This window comes from Bubalus bubalis, chromosome 1 (assembly GCF_019923935.1).
Source record: "Bubalus bubalis isolate 160015118507 breed Murrah chromosome 1, NDDB_SH_1, whole genome shotgun sequence".
Classification (NCBI taxonomy): domain Eukaryota; kingdom Metazoa; phylum Chordata; class Mammalia; order Artiodactyla; family Bovidae; genus Bubalus; species Bubalus bubalis.
The window spans coordinates 137,617,182-137,641,904 of NC_059157.1; the positions used below are offsets into that span (position 1 = coordinate 137,617,182).

General features: G+C 35.9%; 1 protein-coding gene and 1 long non-coding RNA gene across 5 annotated transcripts in view; one reads left to right on the plus strand and one right to left on the minus strand.

The window, feature by feature from the left end:
* Positions 1-24,723, minus strand: part of NAALADL2 (N-acetylated alpha-linked acidic dipeptidase like 2) — a 1,624,416-nt gene that overhangs the window by 1,030,485 nt on the left and 569,208 nt on the right. The window lies entirely within an intron of this gene.
* Positions 10,743-19,970, plus strand: LOC123332277. The gene is made up of 3 exons (XR_006549147.2): positions 10,743-10,871; positions 17,663-17,746; positions 19,826-19,970. It is a non-coding gene; the product is annotated as an uncharacterized LOC123332277 (long non-coding RNA).

Sequence of the window (24,723 nt, forward strand, 5' to 3'; positions counted from 1 at the left end):
CTCTCAGCACCCCTGTCAATCTGCCCCTACACTATTCAAAAAGAAAAGCCTAATTTTTTTTTTTTTTTTCTCTTTCTTCAGCCTGTTTCTCAGGACATATTCTTTACTTCAGTGATAATCAGCATCATCCACCCAGGTAACTACAAATAGGAGATCTTATTTAACCCCATCCTTTCTCTCACCCACATCTCTGCTTACTCCCACATTTCTCCATTGCTGAAACCTAGAGTTTCTCCCTTTCGTTGTAAATCCATTCTTTTCCTTTTCCCTTCATTTTCACTATTACTTTTGCCAGAGTAAGCAATGGTTTCTCATTTTTTAATACAGTCATTTTTTTTCACTGAAGCATAGCTGATTTACAGAGAAAGACAAATATATGATATCACTTATATGTGGAATCTAAAAAAATGATACAAATAAGCTTATTTACAAAATGGAAACATACTCCCATACTTAGAAAACAAACTTATCCTTACCAAAAGAGAAAGGCTGAGGGGGAGGGATAAATTAGAAATTTGAGAGTAACACACAAACAGTACTAAATATAAAATAGATAAACAACAAGGACCTAATTGTGTATAGCACAGGGAGCTACACTCAATACTTTATGATAAACATATATGGGAAAATAATCGGAAAAAGCATATATATGTATACATATATGTATATGTATAACTAAATCACTTTGCTTCACATTTGAAACTAACATAACCATTAGTTATGTTAGTAACTAATGGTTGTAAACCATTGTAAACCAATGGTTTCTTAACTAGCCTCCTGGTATTCATTCTATCCGCCTCTCTTGCCTCTCAAATTCATCCCCTATTTGCTGGCCACATTAGACAATGACAAATGCTGAATATGTACCTTCTATACTTAAACTGTGCCAGAACCATAATGTTGCTACTGTTTTGTGTGAGTGTGTGTGTGTGTGTGTGACCCCTGCCAGGCTCTGTCCTGGAATTTTCTAGCTAAGGATACTGGACCACATTGTCGGTTCCTTCTCCAGGTCATCTTCCCAACCTAGGAACTGAACCTGCATCTCTTGCATCTCCTGCATTGGTAGGCAGATTCTTTACTGATTGTTTACAGATTCTTTTACTGTTGTTTTTAGTGAAGTCCAAACTTGTTTGTAATGGCTGTATTTTAATGGAAGTAGCACATACATTAGTCCTCTGCAATAAGTTCAAATCCCATTTCTGCCATTTACAAGTTGCTTGAGTGCCTCATACTACAGATTCTCCAACTAGATTAAGTTCTTTTTTAAAAAAAGACCTTGTAGGACTTCCCAGTGGTCCAGTGGTTGATACTCTATGCTTCCATTGTAGGGGGCTTGGGTTTGATTCTTGGTGAGAGAACTAGGAAACCACATGCTGCATGGTTTGTTCAAAAAACAAACGAACAGAAAGAACCAAAAGGACCTTGCCATATATGACATCCCTGGAGTCATTTTTAATGCCCAAAACAAAGAAAGCGGGTTATTTGATCAATAATTGAATGAGATCAGGCACTACAAGTCCATATAACTAACAAAGTTGGAGACAAATAGTCTTCTGGTCCAGAGATTTATTTCCTCCAATTTGGTGAGGTTTGGTTCTCCAGTCAATGGATTTTAAAAAATAAATTCTCCCAATGAATATTGCTCAAATGGAAAAAACTTTTAAGACCCAATCCAAGATTTTCTTTTCTGCAAAAGGACATTTGGTCATATTCTAGATTCTAAAATCAAGCAAGTGTCTTTATGATTAACTATGTGAATAAGCACCATAAATGCACTCGTTTATTCACCAATAAATATTAATTGGGCATCACAGTGTACCAGAAAATGTGATAGAATCTGAGGATACAGTTGTGGTTCCTGCCCTTGATTTGCTTATGAACTACAGTAAGAAAAAGTAAATAAATAATCACACATACACACAAATCTGTTAAATGCTATGAGGAAAAACATAAAAGCTGAGATAAAGACCCTAAAATGAGGACCCAGTTTAGGCAGTGTTTCAGGAAAGGCCTCTCTGGGGCTTTCTAAACAAAAATGAGAGATGAAGAAAATAGTTAATTTAGACATCTTTGGATATACACAAAAAGTTTAAGCATGCCATAAAGAGAAATTTTTATTTTGGACCTGCTATTATATTTTCAATAATGATATCAATCCAATCTCAATGTCTTCTAGACTGTGACCTCCTGAATGGTGGGATGCTTCTTATTTCTTTTGTATTACACTGATGTACTCAATTCCAAATTGCATGAGTGACTATTCCACAAATGCCTGTTGACTGAACGTGTGCAAAAGGGTTAAAGGTGATGAGACAAGATAAGTATGTATGATTTAGACCACACTATGGCAGTCACTTTAATTAAGAGGTTAGTATGCTCATTAACCAATCTGAAGAACCATTAGCAATGGAAAATAAAGAGAGTGAAAATAAGTATTGAGGAACGACACATTACAATTAAATTAATGGGGTTTAGGGAAGATCCGTGAAAGTTCCCACAGCTTCTGCCTCTTCTTTATAATGTCATGGTTCTAATTTACCTCATTTATATTAATGAACAGAGGATTGCACAACTATTAGCATGATTGAAAATTACATTAATGCTCAGTAAATCTACCCCTAATTATTATGATTAATGAGAAGTTGATCATCTTGGACCAGATTAACAACCTAAAGCAACTGAAATAGAGCAAAAAAGCTTTTCCTTGCTAATCCAGGTCTTTAGTCTTTTTTATTTAATGAAACCCTGAGCAATCCACACAGTCATGCTGTATACTAATTCACTATAACTATCCATTTACATAGATTTACATAGATTATATTTTTCACATTTATGTATTTATTTGAATAATTATTTCTATGTGTATTAAAATGTGGTCTTATGATTGGCTTTATGCAGTGTTAACATTCCAATATGAAATTGAATAATAAAACCAACCATATTTTTTCTCTACCTGGTTCCAAGTTATCTGTTTGAGGGTTATCTCCTCTAAAAGAGAAATTATTCATCTTTGTAGTCATCAGAATTAACAATTAAAACATTAAAAGCATACATCTTGCCTAATTATTTAAATATTGCTACTTTACAAAAAGAGTTTAAAATGATAAAAAGCAAAGATAAAATAACAAATTTATTTTTATCACTTTAATATCTGACTTATCTTTATGATTGGAATGGGTGAGCTATTTTTATGTTAATTCTGCCTCTATTAAAACTTCAATATGGACTGGCAACTCGTTTCATACATGATATTTTACATGTTTCAATGCCAGTCCAGGTTTGATGCACGATACTGGATGCTTGGGGCTAGTGCACTGGGACAACCCAGAGGGATGGTATGAGGAGGGAGGAGGGAGGAGGGTTCGGGATGGGGAACACATGTATACCTGTGGCGGATTCATTTTGATATTTGGAAAAACTAATACAATTATGTAAAGTTTAAAAATAAAATAAAATTAAAAAAAAAATTAAGTCAAGCCCCTAAAAAAAAAAAAAAACTTCAATATGATATTGCCTTATGTTTCAGTCTAGTTTATTTTCTATCTCCTGATAGGTGTCCATGGAAACAAACATGTAGTCAATGCTAGACTCCTTAGCACAGTGGCCTAAGACGTACACTTTGACAGCACAGCAAGCAAAAAGCTGTCAAGGCTATTTCTGAGAACTCCATGACAGGCTTTTAATGAAGCAGAAAGAATTTCACATTAACATGGCCTTTACATCCTTAAAGTATTGTCCCATCTCAAAACTGCATTTATTCTGCCTTTATTATAAAGAAGAGTTTCTTATTGTACTTATGGAATCTTGTTACAACCAATTTAAACACACAAGTGTCATTTCTCCAGGCCTGTCTATAGTCTAAAATCTCAAAAATTAATTCACAAAATGTTTACTGAATGACTGCTCTGCACCAGACTCTGTGCTAGGTCTGGGTTTTAATAGTGCCAGAGACAAAATGTCCCCATCTTCATGGAGATTCTTGTTTAGTGAAAGAGACAGAAATGGAAACAGTTACAAATATAACAAGTTATAAATATAACAAGTGTTGCATAAAGCATGGAGAGGTGCCTTGGTAGTATAGAACAGGGGAAACTCAGCTAATATGAGAGATTAGGAAAGCCCTTCCTGAGAAAATGACATTTGGGAGGGGAGCCTAAAAGAGGTAATAGTTTCTAGCAATTTATTCTGTGATGAAGTACTAGGACTCTGAAATATAATTTGAGTTTATGAAAGTGAAAGCGAAGTCGCTCAATCGTGTCCAACTCTTTGCGACCCCATGGACTGTAGCCTACCAGGCTCCTCCCTCCATGGGATTCTCCAGGCAAGAATCCTGGAGTAGGTTGCCATTTCCTTCTCCAGGGGATCTTCCCAATCCAGGGATCAAACCCGGGTCTCCCGCATTCCAGGCAGATGCTTTAACCTCTGAGCCACCAGGGAAGCCCAAAAGAGGTAATAGTTCCTAGCAATTTATTCTGTGATGAAGAACTAGGACTCTATGAAATACAATGGAGTTTATAACTTGATATAAATTCAAAGAAAAAGGCCAAGTAGCAAAACAGACTTGTGTTATGGTCTAGCTTTACCAGTTCCAAGGTTGTATGACCTTTGGGAAATTATTTGTCTCCCTGTTCTCTGCACCACAAAAGTAAAGATGGTATGTAGGATGACTGTGAGGACTGTGTGATATATATATATATATATATATATATATATAATATATATATGAAAATGCCTGATACAACAGCAAGTCTTCAAAGAATATTAATTTTCTTTTCCTACATGAAAAAAGGAAAAAATTCTGTCTTGCCACAAATTCACAAAAGGAAATTTGGGGAGCATGTCATAAAAGTGCTTTGAATGTAGAACTAAGTGATTATTACAGGCAAAGTGATTAGACAAAGTGTAGACTAAGTGATTATTATAGGCAAATAGACTGTGCATCAGTCAAACCTGTGTCAAATCACTTTCCAGCCCTCACTAGTTGTGTGGCCTTGAGCAAGTTACTTTATCCACTCTGAGCCTCAGTTTCCTCATCTGTAAAATAGGATATAATAGGGCCCAGGTCACAGACTGTTAAAATAAAATTAGAGACTGAAGACCGAGCTCATGGGAGGACTTCTGACAAATAGTAAAATATCAATAAAGTTTGTTGTTTATGGTACTATAACAGTTGTGGCAATAACAGCAGCATCAGGAATAACCATCTTGGGCCACCTTCATTTATTTACATTTACACCGAGAGAGGAGGGAAATTAATTTGGGAGAATAAATCATGAGACAAATGCATCAGAATAAAAGAATTAAGAGTTCTACATAGCAGTCTAAAAACACTCCAAGGTTTCAGATACAGCTTTGAGATAAGGTTTGGGTTTTCAGAGGAGATTTAAAAATCCATTGTTCAAAAATATCAAAAGTATATATTCATGAAAGGATTTATAACCAATTGGTTGGCCATTTACATCTAAGGATTGACAATTGTTTCTTATATACTGTATGAATTATCTAGGCTGCCTAACAAACATCTCAAAACTTGGTGGCTTCTACAATTATTTTATTCATGACTTTGTAGGTGACAATTTGGTCGTGCAAAGAAGGGAGGTTCCTCTGCTTATCTTGCCTGGGGGCACTGATGTGTTTGCAGTCATTAGGTAGTTCCACTGGGGCTGGATTGCCCCAAATGATTCCCTTCACAAGTCTGGGGGATGGCACTGGCAATTGGCAGGGTCTCTCTCTCCACTTGGCCTCTTTTTCTTTGCAGAGTAGCCTGACTTCTTAGTGAGGTCTCAGAAAGACAAGAAAATGAGAAACAAAAGCTACAAGTTCTCTTGTGTCCTGGGCCCCGAACTTCTGAAATATTACTATCATAATCTGTTAGACAAAGCTAGTCACAAGGCCAGATCAAATTATGGGAGGTAGAGAAAGAATTAAAAGAAATTTCTAAAAAGAATTTTTTTTTCTCTTCCAATATACTACATAAAGCTAGCTCAGATTCACTAGCTCATATTCCCTATAGTACTAAGTTTTATTGCCACATGAAACTTAATCTTACACCATTTATGCTCATCCTATTGCATATAATATGTGAAACATAAAGACAGCCAAATCACTCTACTTCTGTAGATCTCTTCAGTTGATGTGCATGAGAATCATCAGGAAGCTTCAAAAAGGGAATGATCTCTACCTCCCACTGCTTAGGTATTCTGATTTAACTGATCACATATGTGACCCTGATATTGCTTTTTTAAAAAAAGGTCCTCAGATGATACTAACAAATGATCATGATTAAGAATCAATATTTATAACTTGTTCCAGTTCCTTTTAAATATAAATATGAGTGGATTTTAAAAGCTCTTTCTATTCCCTTTGACAACTAATTATTTTATTTCTCCTTCCCCTATGACTGTTCCTTTTTATTCTTCCTGGAAATCTCTTTATGTTTAAATCTTCATTGCTAATGATTCTCAAATTATGATCTGTCTTCCTGAACTCACTCTGAAATTTTAGACTTATTTCTTCCTGAGGCTTATAGGACATCTATATATACCTGTAACTTAAGTGTCTCAAGTTTACATATATATATGTTTTAAACTGAACTAATCTTTCTCTTCATCCTGCTTCTCCCTTTTGAATCAAGTTTCTCATTGAATGTTACTACCATCTATACCATCATGTAAGTAAAAAATCAAAATCTATTTGTGATTTTAGACACCTCCCTATCACTTTATCCCTATGTCCAAGTCATTTTACGTTTTTAATTATCTCTCATCCTTTGTTGAAACTCATCTTTCTTGTCACCACTAATGCTTTAACTGAGGTCATCATCACATTTCACGATGACCACCTTGCTGGTCTTCCTGAAACTGGTAATGCCCTATTCCAAAAAATGTCCATACAATTGCCAGAGTAACCAATCTAAAATACAAAAAAAAAAAATCATTAAAATGCAAAATGGTCACTATCTAATGGAAAATATTTCATGGTTTGCTGTGGTTGGAGACACAGTCTAAGGCTATTTGATGACAGATCTAGGGATCAAATTCTAAGCATTTGACTTTCAAGATCAAGAAGAAACAATGAAGTTGTTGGCCTAGAGATTAACTTATGCAGAAAATTATTTTGAGGAGATTGATGTGGTACTAGCTGGGGAAAGAAACCTGGAGGAAAGAGAACCATTTGGACAACTATGATAATCATTCAGGCATGTGGTAATCTGGCCTAAAATAATATATATATAATCCCACATAATCCCACAAATGTGCTGACTGGACTCACTTATATTTATGATCATGAATCTCAAATGGGCACTTGCAAAAGCCAGACAGTACTATTGTACCTTCCATAGTAAATTCATTTCCTTCTCTCCAAGCCAACCCACGACTCACTTCCTTTCTTAAATCTGAAGTACTCTCCTTTTTTGGGTTTCACAGATGGTGCAGTGGTAAAGAATCCACCTGCCAATGCAGGAGATGCCAGAGATGTGAGTTTGATCCCTGAATTGGGAAGATTCCCTGCAGTAGGAGATGGCAAACGACTTCAGTATTCTTACCTAGAAAATTCAATGCACAGAGGAGTCTGGTGGGCTACAGTTTATGGGATCAAAAAGAGACAAACACAAATGAGCATGCACACACACACACACACACACATCCCTTTCATTCCACATTTCATTCCAGTTAATATCACATCTCTCTTCTACCCTTTTCAAAAGAAGATTTTCAAAGTACTTGTATATATCTGGAGTCCTCACTCCTTTACCACTGAAGTAATGATTTAAAATATGTTTACACAGTCTTTGACATTTGCTTTAAAAGGTAGCGCAGAAATTTTTGTTAGGAACTTCCTTTTGATACAGAAACAACAGAAGTGATGTGATGTAACTTTTGAGAATAAGTCACAAAAAGTAGCACAACTTTCTCCTCATTTGATCTCTTCTTCTATGGGAAAACCTGCTGCCCTTTGGGGACGTGCCCTGTGGAAAGGCTTTGTCTCCTGAGAACAGCCACTGAGGACCTGAGGCCTCCAGCCGGCAGCTTTATGACTGAGTCATTTTACAGCAGAATCTTTCAGGCCCACTGCAGCCCCACCCAACAACTAACTGCTACTTCATGAGACTTGGAGGCAGAACCAACCAACAAAATACTTCTGAATTCCTAATTTGTAAAAATGATGAGATAATAAATGTTTGCTGTTTTTCAAGCTGCTGTTTTTTTTTTTTTTAACGTAGCAACCGATAATTAATATAACTACTTTCATTCTTGTTTCAATCCAACCCAATTAGATACTTTCAATTATCACTCCAATAAAATGGTTCTTATATTAATTATAAATTAAATCACACAAAACCTGTTAAGCACTTAGACTAGTATCTGGGCCTTAGTGCTATGTGGGTGTTTGCTATTAAGAGTGGTATTACCATTATTATCACAAATAGCAGTAGAATATATAGGTCACTGAGGTCCATCATCTTGTAAAATCCAATGGTTAATTTTCTGTCCATGTCCTTTCTACTTTTCATAGCAGAAGCTACCCTCATGCTATTAAAATACTTCCCATCTTCACCCTTTTTGGTTTCTTGGCATCATATACCTCATGGTCTTTTGGAAAGATTATCCTGTTTTGCCAGACATCTAATATTGAAGCATCCATGTACTTTTCTGATCTCTTTCTCTTTTCTTTCTTTCCTTCCTTCCTATCTTTCTCTCCTTCTTTCTTTATAATTGACACAGTCTCCCTAGACAAAATATCCACAACCAAATCTTTACATATCATGATTTTTCTATATACTAATTCTTTATCTCCAGCCCTGATCCCTCCTCTAATCTCTGGATATACATATTTCATTCTCAATATTTCTGTGTATTTAGTAGGCTTCTTAAATTTAGCATGTCTAAAGAAGAACTCTTGATATTCTGTGTAATTTAATTTTGTATCTCCCATCACTGAAATGTAAGCTCTCTGACTATAGGAAGTTTTTTATACCAGGCACTAGGTTTTGAAGATTCTGAGCTTAGAATAGTGCCAGGAACATAACAGGCACACTAGAAATTTGCACAAGTGAAGAAAGAATGGGTGGAATCATTTAAAACACCCTGAAAAGTATAAATAAATATCTATTTTAGATTCTACTTAAATCTCATACAGGTAGATTTTTGTAATAATATGCAAAATAGCATGTAGAATCAAAGTATTATGGCAGATTCCATGTTTAAGCTCCTTATGATGTTTGACCTTTAAAAGTATTTACATTGTTAGAAAATACAATATATCTTCTTCATTTAAAAATGGAAAAAAAAATGGCATTGTAGAGTTCTGCCAAACTTAAGTCTCTAGTAGGAGCAATGTATACTTGTAATAAAAATGTATGAATCACTATGTTTTCTAAGTACTATCATTTTAAGTTTTTTTTTCAATTCTCTTAACATTTTGTTATGCTCCTAATACATGCCAAGCTATGTACACATAGTGTGATATAGAGATAAATAATACTTGGTTCTCACTAGCTAAAAGTATCATGACAGGAATGGTCAGAGACAGACATGAAAACAGTGATCACAAAACTATGAGAAAGTCTATGGGCATGTATATGAGGATAAAGCTGGCAGATCAACTAACTGTCAAGGGAGTCCAGGAAGACTTCTCAGGGGTATAATCCACCTACTATGGTATAGTAACTGTGAGGTCTGTCCCACCAGGATTAAAGATGCATCCAATCTGCAATACTTTTTCAATGTTTTTCTAATTTGTCCTATTTTTCTATTTAGATTCAACAGTCAGCCCAACTATGAAGTTCTTACCTTTTAATGTCAGTGTCCTTGATACAAATTCTTAAATATCTTTTTGAAACTCTCATAGGTATAATGTGACTGAAGTATTTATATTACTCCTATAAACGTACCCCATGAATTGTTTCTCAAAGTCATTCATTTTGAATCTTTTTTATATTTAGGTCACATGAAACACACCACATTTTCCAATATCTTCAGCTGTTGACTATCAGTGATTCAAGCCAGATAATATGTTAAGCTTGACATCACCAGAGTCATATAAAGAGAATATATTAGGCCAAGGAAAGCTGATATTTTCTCTTGGCCCAGTCAGCTATGAAACAAACACTCTTGAAATCATTTTACTTTTGACTATTGAGCATCAAATCCCCTGTAACCAAGGAAACAGCTTTCAGATCCCAGTTTAACAGACAAAAGGCAATTATCTGTCTGAGATAAGGGCCCATTCTCAGCACCTTTCTTCTCAGCTAATGCATCCCACTCTTTCACCTTTTCTTAACTTCTGTGCATCAATGACATACAGTAAAACTCTTCTGCCTCAATTATCTCTGGTCTACTTAGACTTTCCTACTTTGAAATTACCAAGCAATTGCAAATCTTCTTTACAGTTGGGACAGACTCTAAACTGCAGCCTTTAAAAACCATTATTCACAGAAACTAGAAACAATGAACGTCGTCATCAGCAACAACAATAACAATCTGGTGTTAATACAGCTGGGAATAGTAGCCTGAATACAATGCAGGAATCACTGAGCAGGTTAGCCATCTGGTTCTAGCTCATGATGTCTCATGAAGTTTCAACAAACTATTGATGAGGCTGCAGTCACCTGAAGGCTCACCTGGGGCCCTCAGATCTTCTAAACTCACTCAGATAGCTATTGGCAAGAGGTTTCACTTCCTCATCACTTGGCCTTCCCTGTGGAGCTGCTTATGACATGGCAGTTGGGTGAATAATCCAAGAGAGGCAGAGCATAAGAGCATGCACCCAAGACAGAATCCTCAGTGTCTTCTAAAACCTAATCTTAGAAGTGATATACCATCATATATCAACAGACTACGACTACCCAGGGCTCTGAATTCTGGAAGGTAAGATCTATGAGTCCTCAGTTGTTGTGAGAAAGAATTAATATCTATAAAACATATAAAATTGTGTCTGGCTCCATATAAATGTTATGGAGAAGGGCATGGTAATCCACTCCAGTATTCTTGCCTGGAGAATCCCATGGACAGAGGAGCTTGTTAGGCCACAGTTCATGGGGTTTCAAAGAGTTGGAAATGACTGAAGCAACTTAGCATGCATGCTATATAAATGTTATATAAGTTTTATATCTGTATCATCATCAGCAGCAGCAGCAGAGGTAAAGTTAGGATAGAAATCTCTAGTTGTAAGATGGGGGACAAGCCTACCAGATATGGTCTCACCCCCTAAACTGGTCAATAGTACATAGGACTATAATTCTAATACTGCCACTAATTATGATATGTGAATATGTTATTTCATCTTTACTGCAGTTTCCTCATTTTGAAGTTAGGGTATTAGAATTAAAACAAAATATTCACTAATCCTTCTAGTCCAGGTAACCAATAATGCCACCATTTTGCTTCCCCTGTTTGATGTTTCAGGAACTAATTAAAATAGGTAAAATACTTTTTCTCTCCATCTCACTCAATATCTTTAACAAAACTGTTTTTATTTCCAGGGCATTCAATTTTTATTTTTCTAAATGGCAAGTCCATCATTTAGGTTAGCTAGATGTCCTTCTAACATCCTGGATGGTTTTCAGGGAATCTGTTAAATATTTTAGAGAAGGTAGCTCTAAAAAAAAAAAATCGAATTTGTTTCCTTAGTGTCATCAAAGATTATGTTTCCAAAACTCTATCTATTCAATAGTTGCAATGTTTCCCCATAAAGGATATGAATATCTAGACAGTTTCCTTCATTTCTTTCAAATGGTTTATTGTTATAATTGCATATAGAAATACAACTATTTTCTGTATGTTGATTTTGTATCCTGCAACTTTATTCAATTCTTTTTATTATTTCTAATACTTTTTTGGTGGAATCATTAGGATTTTCTATAAGGAAAGGTAAAACAGAGAAGACTCTCAATTGGCATATTGTTTTATAATTTTAGATATTCCCAAACTATTAGTTTGGAGAAGGCAATGGCATCCCACTCCAGTACTCTTGCCTGGAAAATCCCATGGACAGAGGAGCCTGGTAGGCTGCAGTCCATGGGGTCTCAAAAGAGTCAGACACTACTGAGCAACTTCATTTTCACTTTTTACTTTCATGCATTGGAGAAGGAAACGGCATCCCACTCCAGTACTCTTGCCTGGAAAATCCCATGGACGGAGGAGCCTGGTGTGCTGCCATCTCTGGGGTCGCACAGAGTCAGACACAACTGAAGAAAGAGACTTAGCAGCTGCAAACTATTAATTACATTAATAACATAGATAAACAATTAAAATCTCAATTTCTTCTAATTCATATTAATTCCAAAAGGGGGTATTCTTGATCAAAGAGTAACTCTTCCCCCTTAATGGTGATTGAGAGACCCACTTTACCTCCACCATGTGATCTGCCATTTCTTGATCTTGTGTTCACCAGCAGAAGTGGAAAGAGGGCCCAAAAGTTAGACCTGCTTCTTAACTATCCTGGTCTGAAAGTGATACTCAGTCATATAGCCACTTAACGTAAAACAAAATAAACTTTAACCTAGCAGCGTTCGCAGAAAAAGGAAGAAACAGAGTTGTATATCAACTATGTAGTATCCATGCTAATTCCTTTTTTTTTTTTAATTATAGGGTCATTTAATTTAGAGGTAATTATTTTTTACCATTATCAAAGATATATGAGCATTGCCAGTAAACAAAAATGTAAAGTATGCCTACTAACTAGGAACACTTGGAGCACTGAATGTGCCTTTTTTTTCCCCCCTTAAAATGAGTAACACAATTTTTTTTTTTAAGGTAAAACTTGGGTTGGCTATAATTTTTTTTTTTAACTTTACAATATTGTATTGGTTTTGCCACATATCAACATGAATCCACCACAGGTATACACGTGTTCCCCATCCTGAACCCTCCTCCTTTTTGGACTCTGTGGGAGAGGGAGAGGGTGGGATGATTTGGGAGAATGGCATTGAAACATGTATAATATCATATATGAAACGAGTTGCCAGTCCAGGTTTGATGCACGATACTGCATGCTAATTCCTAATAATAGAAGACTGGAGCTAAAAGGAACTTTACCGTCTTTCAGCCACCTAATTTGACAGGTGAAGAAGACCCTGAAGACTGGGATAATGAAGTAGCTTACCAAAAGTATACAATAGAGTTAATGTAGAATATAGACTTTCCCATTATTGCCTGATAGTGTATCCTGTCACTCCATCATAAACAGACTTTGGAGGTAGACCCAGCTACTCCCAATCATCCACTAGAATCTGCATCACTTTAGCAGCTATAACCCTCCTCCAAGATTCCCATTGTCATAATAGCAGACCTAAAACCCATTATGGACTGGCCAGGTAACTCCCTTAGAATGAGAAGACCATTTGAGGGACAATTAACCTTAACACTTTGATGCAAAACTGAGGACAAATTGTGTCAAAAGCAATGAATATTAATTTACAAATAAAGTAGCACAAGATACCTCCAACAAATCTAAATTATTGGTTTGCCTGCTTAAAATGACATGATCTAACTAGAGGATGAATGCTTAAGCCCTATATTTAATTAAGCCATTTGGACTAAAAGCATAACTTTGGGCATTTGATCAATGAATTTTAGAAACTTCATTTTCAATGCGTTTGCAACTTCACTTTGCCTGGGATAACTAATTACTGCTTAACCATGTAACAGATATGCTTCCAGAATAAAATGTTAAACTTTTCCAATTTATTCGCTTTCTCCAGGTCATCATTTAATGATCATTATCCCACTGCATAGTTTGGTATGTATGCCAGGGAATACAATGAATCATCCAGCAGAGGGATTCTCCAGTGTATCATGTCCAGCAATCTTGTTAAAGTATGGGAATTGCTACAGTGATGCCCTCTGTGATGTAATTTCTTGGAACAATTGCCAGTTGTACATTTCTAGGACCCATGTGCAGCAGGCAGCACAATGCACAAACAGAATCTGTTTTACCTACAAAATAAATTCTAAGATTAAGATCTATTTTTATTGAATTTCAGACATTAATAATGTCTATTTTCAGGTGGTGCATGCTCCTAAATAGCCCTGTGAATAGCTCTCAGTTTACCAATAACATCATGCCAGCTGAGTCTCTGAGTCTTGAATAAACACATACACTTCTGCAAAAACAATTGAAAATTGGCCTGGTTGCCACAAACTAAGGTACATTCCAATGTCACTAAGTATACTATCATGAAATAATTTTTAAGCAATTGTTGTCACAGTCTCAAGGCAGATGTCCACCAAATTCATTTTATAATTTTCTGAATTGGACCTTTTTTTCAGCATCAAAACACAAGTAGAAGATTATGTGTTACATTGTAAGAGAATACACCAATACTTTGAAAGTAATTACTTTTTGAAAGATAGTTATTGCATAAACGATTGATTGCACTGCTAAGTGCTTACAAATGTCTCATATAGCAAACTGGATATAAGCAATCATACTATCTACAAGCAACAATTGATATAATTAAATTTACTGTGACTGTAAACATGGTCTTCACCAACCTCACACTGATTGAACACAAGTAGTCTAAATATTGAGGTGACTCATCAAGAATTAAAATTTATCCCTCTTTCCACAAACATATTAATCTGTTTGTAATGCAAGGAGAAACAGAAAATAATGAACAAAAGAAATATACAAATGTAGCAGTTGTGTGATTTCAAATACAGAATGCTACATTGTTTCAAATCATAGGTTCACTGAGGAAAAACAAACTAAAGATAAATAGATTTGCAGATTTGCCTGCACATGCAATTAGTAACTGAATCACTCCATTTAAATTTCAATAAATAATGAAGTAATAAAATCTTTAACTCTGGGGGATTAAAAAAGGCAATCATGTAACAAATTTTGGAGTCTCTGGGCAGTAATACCTGAATCTTATCCTCCCTTGCTTGATATTCCTGACACTTTGGACCACCTACCCAGTCTCTTCTCAATTTGGAAACAAGGCCATTCTCTGATAATATTCCTTAATTTATTCAATAAATACTTGTTGAGCATCTAGTATATCCAAAGCATGATATTTTAGGAATACAAGTAGAAATATGGCAAAGTCTCTGCCGCAAGGAGGTCACACATTAATTAGACAAAAGCAGACTTCTAAATAAACAACTGCAATAAAGGGACTCAGAAAAGCCTGAAAAGCGATCAGTGTTGAAACAAATAGCAAGCAGTCAGTTCTATCTGGGAGAGAGAGCGGACTGTGGTATGGCGAAAGGTTACATAGACGGTGTGATACACAAGATGAATAGGTATTTTTCACATGTCAGGGAGCTAAAAGATGTCCCAGAGAAAGGTAACTATATTAGAAAGCCGCATATGCAATGGGGAAATTAGCTTTGTCAAAGTTGATGCAGACTTTACAAATTGGGGCACGAATTAATCAGACAGAGATAAAATCCTAGACTTCTACCTTTCTTTCTCCCCATTGATCTAATTTAGACACACTGATCTGCAAAGTTATGCTTATTCAAGTTGAATTTCCATATTCATCTTTTCACCTTGAAAACAGCCAGTAGAATGAAATTATTTATCTATCCCAGGTGGTTCAGTGGTAAAAATTCCAAGCAGAAGATGCAGGTTTAATCTCTGGGTCGGGAAGATGCCCTGGAAAAGTAAATGGCAACCCACTCCAGTATCTTGCCTGCCTGGGTAATTCCATCATCAGAGGAGCCTGGAGGGCTACAGTCCATGGGGTTGCAAAGAGCTGAACACAATTTAGCGACTAAGCAACAGTAACAACTGATCTGTCACTTCTTAAAATTAACATGCCATTCATTAAAGATTCCAAAGCAACCCTAAAAAAAATCAAAGAATGAAATATTACACTGGCCAATGGCATATTTCTTGGGTTGAACTCATACAGATGCAATCAAATAATAACTTTATTTCACCAGTTTAAAACTTACTGTTGGGTCTTCCTTCCTGGCTTCTACACTAAGTGAAGTCAGACAAAGAAAAACAAATATCATATGACATCACCTACATGTGGAATATAAAAAGATGCTACAAATGAATTTATTTATAAAGCAGACTGGCAGACTTCAAAAACAAACATAATTACCCAAGGGGAAAGATGGGGGGAGGGGTAAATTAGGAGGTTGGAATTAACATATACACATTACTATATATAAAATAGATAATCAACAAGGAATTAGTGTACAGCACAGAGAACTCTATAATAACCTATATGAGAAAAAAATCTAAAAAAGAATGGATATATGTGTATGTATAACTGAATCACTTTGCTATACACCTGAAACTAACACATTATAAATCAACTATACCCTAATATAAAATAAAAATAAAATTAAAAAGTAATAATAATAAATAAAAGTCATTGTCACTCTGACTTCCCTCCCAAAAAGAATTGTATAAGCAACTTTTTCTGGCATCAAAAAGTCCAGTCTAATCAAAACCAAAACATGTGTCTCACAAACTATTACAAGCTTCTTGCCTTTTCCTAGTTGAGGTCTGGCCTTTTCTTAGCTGGCAGCAGAGAGAAGGAGAGACTTGATTTGACTTTTTTATTCTCTTGGTCCTCTCTCCTCGCCTGCTTCAGACTCCCTGTGCTGTTTCCTGCTCTCACAACATAGAGGTGAGAAGAAACGGTGAGAAAAGGTTGATGTCTCTCCCACCTGGCTGTCAAGTCTCAGGGTTACCTGAGCCCTCTCTTTGGAGGTCCAGCCTGAGACTAATACCATTCTTTAGAAAGAGGAAAGGACATATGTTACTTCTATTCTGTGGCCTAAGCTGATATTATTAGCAAAATAACAACATCAGCAAAAATCTATTAGACGTCCTTTACATGTAAAGTAACAGAGCAGAGAGAGACACCACAGAGCATGAAGCTACAGAAAGAAAAAATGAGCAAAACTGATGAGAACTAATAAAGCTCAAACCTCAAAAAGGAGAAACGGCTTTTGCTGAGAAAAGGTATAAATTCCCCTTCATCATTTCCTTTGATTCCAGAGAACTGCTATCAAATATTACCCTGCACTGTGGCTCAGATGGCAAAGAATCTGCCTGCAATGCAGAAGACCTAGGTTCCATCCCTAGGTCGGGAAGATCGCCTGGAGAAGGGAATGGCAACTCACTCCAGTATTCTTGCCTGGAGAATCCCATGGATGGACAAGCCTGGCAGGCTGTAGTCTGTGGGGTAGCAAAGAGTAGGATACAGCTAACACTAAGGTCACCTTGTTAATCCCCATGTGAATCCTTAGATCCTTTTTCAACTTTGAAACTGTGTCAGAGGACTCTCCTCTCATCCTACTTCGTCAGGACTTCCAGTGGAAAAGGATCTCAGTTCAGGGAGTAAAAGTGTGAATGTGAAAGTGTTGGTCGCTCAGTTGTGTCCCACTCTTTGAGAGCCCATGGACTATAACCCGCCAGATTCCTCTGTCCATGGAATTCTCCAAGTAAGAATGGGGGCACTCACTAAAGTGGGAGAGACACTGGACAAAACAAATTGACTGTTATCCTCCAGAGCAACCTGCCTCAGAAGCTCATTGCCTTAGGCTCTAGTAGCTTTGTTTTTCTCTATTTGACTTTTCCACTCTTGTCCACATACCGCTTTCTCTAGCAAAGGCATGTATAAGTCAACCAGGCAATATTTGTTCGGTCATTGTCTCTGTTTGAATGCTATCTCATCTGTTTTCTATAGGGAATGAAGATCAAGAAGTGGCTGATCCCTAAGCAAATTTCTTATTAGATCTTCAAATCCTTCACTGCTTTTCAGAACTTAAGGGTAAACTTGAAGAGAATATCCCAACAGACATCTGTTGTTTTAGAACAATGAGAAACCCTCAGGGTCTTCAGTGAGAAAATCAGACTGGAAACCAGATTCAAACTTGTTTTATTTGGCACTAAATGTGAAAATGATTGTTTTTAAAATAACTGTGGAAATTGGTAGCATCTCCTGATATGCTATACTTGCCACCTTTTAAAATCTGTAGTGAATTATATTTGTCGTTTTATTTCAAGGAAAGATTATGTATAAATAGAAGACAATGGCAAAATTGATGGTCTACGGAGGTCATCATTTTTCACTGTACCATTCTCATTACTCGAATGACCATTTCAATCTTTTCTAAAAGAAAAAAATGTTTCTGAATACATTTTATAAAGGCAATGGATTTTACTCTTTGAATTACATTTAGATTCATGGAGTATTTTTATGAAGTCTTTAAAAAAAGATAAATAGTATGATATTGTTAATGGATATAGAAATTTCAGAAATCAACACTCACCACAACTGAATCTACAAACTCAATGAATTATCCTGAAGACACATACTGCAGCTCTTACGTTAGACAAACTTTTATTACATGTGTAAATGTTTTATGAGCTGCTCAGTGACAAATGAGTGACAAGTGTCACTCAGGTCAGCAACTCTCACATTCACATTGTACCAGGCAAATCTGCACATTCATCTGATTTTAACTTCTCCATTGTGTTCTTGGATCTTTATGGTCCTTAAATTTCATTCAGGTGATTATTTACTGAATATACTATATTATATCCTATTATAATAAGAGAACAAATATACCAGAAACTATATTTCACTATTGTCCTACAAACCGTGGCTTCCCTGGTGGCTCAGAAAGTAAAGAATCTGCCTACAATGTGGGAGACCTGGGTTTGATCTCTGGATTGGGAAGATCCCCTGGAGAAGGGAATGATTACCCACTCCAGTATTCTGGCCTGGAGAATTCCATGGACAGAAAAGCCTGACAGGTTACAGTCCAGGGGGTCACCAAGAGTTGGCCACAGCTGAGCAACTTTCACTTTCAAGACTACAAACTTCACCAAAAAGTTAGTATCCAGATGGCTTGACCTCCTCCATTTTTTTGATAGGGTCTCCTGATATCTATTTACCAGTATTATCTAAATGTGACTAAGTCCCATTGTTAATTAACAAAATGGAGTTTTGGTCAATCACAATATAATGCATCCTCAGTATAGTACAGCTTCCATTTAATGAATTAATTCTTATGCAAATTTAACCTTTAATGGAGCTACAAACAGTTGCATTCAAGTTACATCTGCATAATATTTCCCAAATGGTTTAAAAGTAGTGGGAGTGGAAAACTACTAAATTTTTTTGGTAATTAAAATGTCCCAAACATTGCGTGTCAGGTTCAGTACAATTCTCCAATGTCTTATTTATTTGTTTCGCAGTACACACTCAAACTGCATGATTACGACAGAGAGCTTGATCCCCTTCAGGGCATGTGCTGGAAGGGACATTGCAAATAGGACTGTTGCTAAATGGACCACATCTAATGGGGTCAAAGCCCCTAGTAGGATATGCCAAGGCCATATCTAAATAGACTCCAAGGAACCATGACATTAAAATTCTACCTGAGAGCTTTTCTCTAAACATGATTGTGTAAGAGAGTTAAAGGCTTGTTAATAATTTAGCTTTAAGTACTTTAATATCCCTGAAACCTGGCCACTGGGGACAAAGTGTATATGTCTGTTTATGTTTGGTGTTGATCAAGAAAAAAAAATAATTAGAAAATGATTAATTCTGTTTATACATCATAGGATTTATTCCACTTAAAAATAATAGAAACATAGAGTAGAGATACAGCTCTCCTCTTGTTGTGAGAGTGATGTGGTAACCTGTTCCAGAAGAAAGCTCACCAGAGAGCCTGACACCCAATGGGCACTCCATAAAGGTTTCCTGAATTAAAAGACAGCCCAAAGCCAAGGCTTATGGGAAGGGATATTGTTCATCCATGATGTGTAGTACATTCATGGCTGACTCCTTCCACCCTAATCACCAACCGAACTTATTTTTGTTGTTTCCCATTATACACAGGAATTAATACTGACTTTGGGATTGGTGCTGGAGAAGACTCTTGAGGGTTCCCTGGACTGAAAGAAGATCAAACCAGTCAATCCTAAAGGAAAGCGACCCTGAATATTCATTGGAATGACTGATACCGAAGCTCTATAATTTTTGGCCACCTGATGCAAAGAGCTGACTCACTGGAAAAGATACTGATGCTGGGAAAAATTTAAGGCAAAAGGAGAAGAGGGTAGCAGCGGATAATATGTATAGATAGCATCACTGACTCAGTGGACAAGAATTTGAGCATACTCTGGGATATAGTGTAGGACAGAGGAGCCTGGTGTGCTGCAGTCCATTGGGTCACAAAGAGTCGGACATGACATAGTGACTGAACAACAACAACATTGACTTTTATCAAAATATTTGCAAAATGGCACCATGAAAACACAGTAGAAATATTCAATTCCTGAAACACAAACTCCCTAGGTGTGGTGATTTTGTTTTGCTTTCTGATGTGCTTCTAGTGCCTAGGACAGTGCCTGACACATAACAGATACTTAATAAACATTTATGGAAGGAAGGAAGGAAAGAAGCAAGGGATGGAGGGAGAAAGGAAGGAGGAAAAGATGGGACCAGAAGAAAAGAAGAATGATATGAGTCCTAATGATCTGCTTCTCCACATACTTTTTTTTTTTTTCTCTTTTTAACGAGGAGGTAATGTGGCATAACATTTGACCTTACAAATTCTGAAACCAGATTACATTTGAATCTTACCTTTTCTGCTTATTAGCTATTTGGCTTCACATACTTCTGAACATTTTTGTGCCTCACTTTCTACTTCTGTAAGAATGGAATCATTATAATAAGAGTAACTTTCCACAGGGTTGTTGTAAGGATTAAATGTGAAAATATATTTGGCAGCATTCAATGAATATTATCTTGTACTATTATGATCTATTATTAATCTCCCCTTAGGAGATGACTCATTTCTAATGTGATATATTATTTATCATCCTCACTAGAGACACTTTTGAGAGTGAAAGGGGGAGGCACTAACATGATTAAAAATCATCAAATGACCTACTTCAAGTGTAAACTGGGACAGTACCAACCAATCAGAGACATATGGTTCTGCTACTTACCGGCTAAACCTGATACCAGACAGACATCCTTATTCCCAGACCTAGACTGAAATATTTAACAGAAGCTGTATAACGATCACTTTTACAAGCAACACAGTAGGGCTCCAACTCAGAAAGTTAAATACAGTGGATACAAATACAACCACCTCAGCAGCCTTCTTAATGTCCTCCCAAAATTATGTTTGAATCAAAATACTCCTCTCTACTACTTGTGTATATCTCCATTTCCCTCTCCATTGAGGCCAGAGCTCATCATTTCCAGTAAAATGTGGCTCAGCCACAATAAATGAGCCTATCAAACTCAATATTTAGGTTCAAATACCCCTGGCTTTATTCTTCATTAAATTATCTCTAAGATGATATGGAAATTACTGTCACAGGCATTTACTATTTAAAATGTTGGGATGAAACAATTGGCTTGAACTGTAGTCTGAGAATTGTATATCAGGTCAGAATGTTTAATGCAAAAAGAGCTATGATGGAAAATACTGATTCACTGGTGAAATAAGCATTTACAGGGTGCATTTGAGGTGTTCAGTACTAGAGAGTCCATGTACAGAAGACAAAGACTGTTTTCAAATCTTATAGAGAAAACCAGTGCAATGTAGCATGGTAAGTATCATGCCAGAGGGGGAACAAATTATTGAATATAATAGCGGTACCACAAAGCAGGATCTGGGGAATCTGTGATACCAAAGAAATAACATCTGAAGAATCTAAACAAGAAAATTTCACACCAAAAAAATAAAAAAGTTTGATTTTGGGCCCTGCAGACAACTCTGAATTTGCTAAAAGAATTAAATATGGGAAGTGCATTTGAGAAAAAGTCTGATGAAAGACATAGGATTATGAAAAATGATCTTAAATTCAAAAAATTAAAAATAGTTTGATATGCTTGCAACAAAATATTTGAAGCCAAGAATAATAAGCAATAAGGCTTTGGAGCAATCTGGGTTGTTACTAGACATCACTAGTTCTCAAGAAGAAGAAACTAGGGAAAAAAGAATGTGATAATAGAAAGATAACAGCTAGCAAATACTTTAAAAATATTTTGCAGCATTTTTGCTAGATACTTTGAGGTAACAAAGATGTTAACACAATATTTTGATTACAGCACTTAAAATATATCTTCACACCAAAGTTAAAAAGAAAAGCTACTTAAGTGCAATTTTGTTTTATTACCTAAAACTCTGCTTTATCTTGAGATATGTAGCTTAACATCCACTATCAACTGAAGAAAAAAAATTTATAAGGAGAAGGGAAGGAGAACAGAGACACTTTATTAGTATCAGCATGAAATACCCTTTCAAGTATAACTTCCTTCCACAGCCTTAGAGACAATGAATCCAATCTGTACTTTTTCTCTTTTTATTTGGTCATCTCAACTGGGTCAAACATGTTAGCATATTGATTCATAATATCAGCTTGAAAACTGATACTTAGTAAAGCATTTAGAAAGTTGACCCTAGATTGTTGTCCTAATTGGAAAAGATAATTATTATTACTTTAGACTTTTCAGTCATGCATACTTCAGACATTTCAGTGATTTCTGAAAATCACATTCACACCTCAACTGAAAGTGACTTGTTAAGATATATTTTTACCCATTTTGAAGACTTTCTATAAAACAGAGGTTTTAAAGTCTTCAGATCAGGAAATTATAAAATTTGAGATTTTAAACATTATTTTATTTTTTCATGTAGCATTCTTTTTATTACAGTAGAGAAATGAAGATGTATAAAATTAGCAAGTTCACTATTAACACATTGGTATACCCTATTCTTTGTCTTAATATCCTTTCTATATATTTCTATCTTATAGTTATTAAATAGAGAGGCATGTAGATACATAAGTAGATAGATACATAGATGGATGAAGAGATACAGACTCATATATATATAGCTATTTGACAGAAATGAAAGTATGTTATACATTGTTTTATAAAATGCTTAAATTTTACTTTCTTTGGGCCCATTTTTCATTTTATTAATTATTTTTCTACAACATCACTTAATAACTGCTAAAGAAAGAAAGTGAAGTCATTCAGTCATGTCCAACTCTTTGCGACCTCATGGACTGTAGCCATGGATGGACCAGTTTTCTCCATCCATGGGATTTTCCAGGCAAGAGTACTGGAGTGGGTTGCCATTTCCTTCTCCAGGGGATCTTCCTGACCCAGGGATGGAACCTTGGTCTCCCGCATTGCAGGCAGACACTTTATCCTCTGAGCCACCAGGGAAGCCCTAGTAACTGCTAAGTATGCCACGTAAGGAATACAGTATAGTTTAATCCTTTATAGCAGCATACTGCCCATGGGGTTGACAAAAAACAAAGTTGTGCACAACCTTGATATTTAAGGAAATACTTTCTAGAATTTACAAGTAACTTAAAAAGGGATTTATAGTCTTCAAGAATACTACATTAGAAAAATGTCAAAAGCGTCAAACACCAAACTTTAAAAGGATCTTTGCTCTCAAGAAAAGAATATTCAATTACTTTCCAACTCAATGTTTTTTGGCTATCATACAACAAAACCCAATGTAATGAACAGTTTCATGGTGGTGGTGGTTTAGTTACTAAATTGTCTCCAACTCTTGCAACCCCATGGACTGTAGCTTGCCAGTCTCCTCTATCCATGGCATCTCCCAGATGTTTTAGATAGCAAAATATAATAATAAAAATCAGTTAATTAGATTAGCCAAACCAAGCATGTTTCCAAGTATTTGTAGACAATCAAAATGAGTGGTTTTCAAAACTTAGCAGATATAAAAAAATTTTCAGGGGAACTTTTCCAAGATTCATGTTCCCAAAATATACTCCTTTCCCCCATAATTCAGATTCAGTAAGTCCATGGTGAAACAGGAAATTGCATTTTAATCAAGTATGCTAGATCAGAAAACCAACAAGCTTTTCTCTTTAAAGAATCTTATAATAAATAAATATTTTAAGAATAAATACTTTAAGCTTTGGTGTTCTCCGTCACATTTATCTTTGTCTTGTTTTTTTGTTTTGATTTTTACATGTCTTAAAATATGTAAAAACTATAGTAAATCATGCTATACAGACTCTAGGCAAGAATTAGTCTATCAGCTGTAGATGGCTGACTCTTGCACTCAGTGATTCTGAAGAGGTCAAGGGATAATAATTTGAGAATTTCTACTCAAGACCAGTGCACAAAGAGGAGCCCACAAAATGAGTGAGAGGAGCAGCTATAACAATATGATGTTATTTGGTACAAATTAGTACTACGGTTGTTCCACAGTTCTTCTGGGTAGCAATGAGACATTTTTTTCTGTTGACTGCTTAGCTACTATAGCTAAGCATTGTTTTGTTTGCTTTTTTGGGCCAGGTTCTAAAGAACAGAACAATGACCATGTGTACAATGAATTGTAAGGTGATACTAGCATCCTCTGTAAAAGGTACAATGCAATGGCATTGTATGTTGATGCCATGGTTCATTTGATGTTGGTTCTGATCCAGATTCCAAGATTATCGATAGAATAAAAATTAGTGCAGCACAAAATACATTAAGAAGAGCCAATTATGGATGACTATGAACTTTTCTTTTTTACTATCAATATAGAGACTGTATTTTCCAGTGATGACTATAAAAACTTTTAATATCACCCATGCTCATCTTACAATGTGATTTTGACACTCCTACTATTGACAAGTAGTGTCAATGACAACTCCTTCCATTCCTTGAAATAGGTAAGACTTGTAAAAATGGCAGAAATGGCATTATATGAGTTCTGAGGCTAGGTAATAAAAGGTAGTAAAACT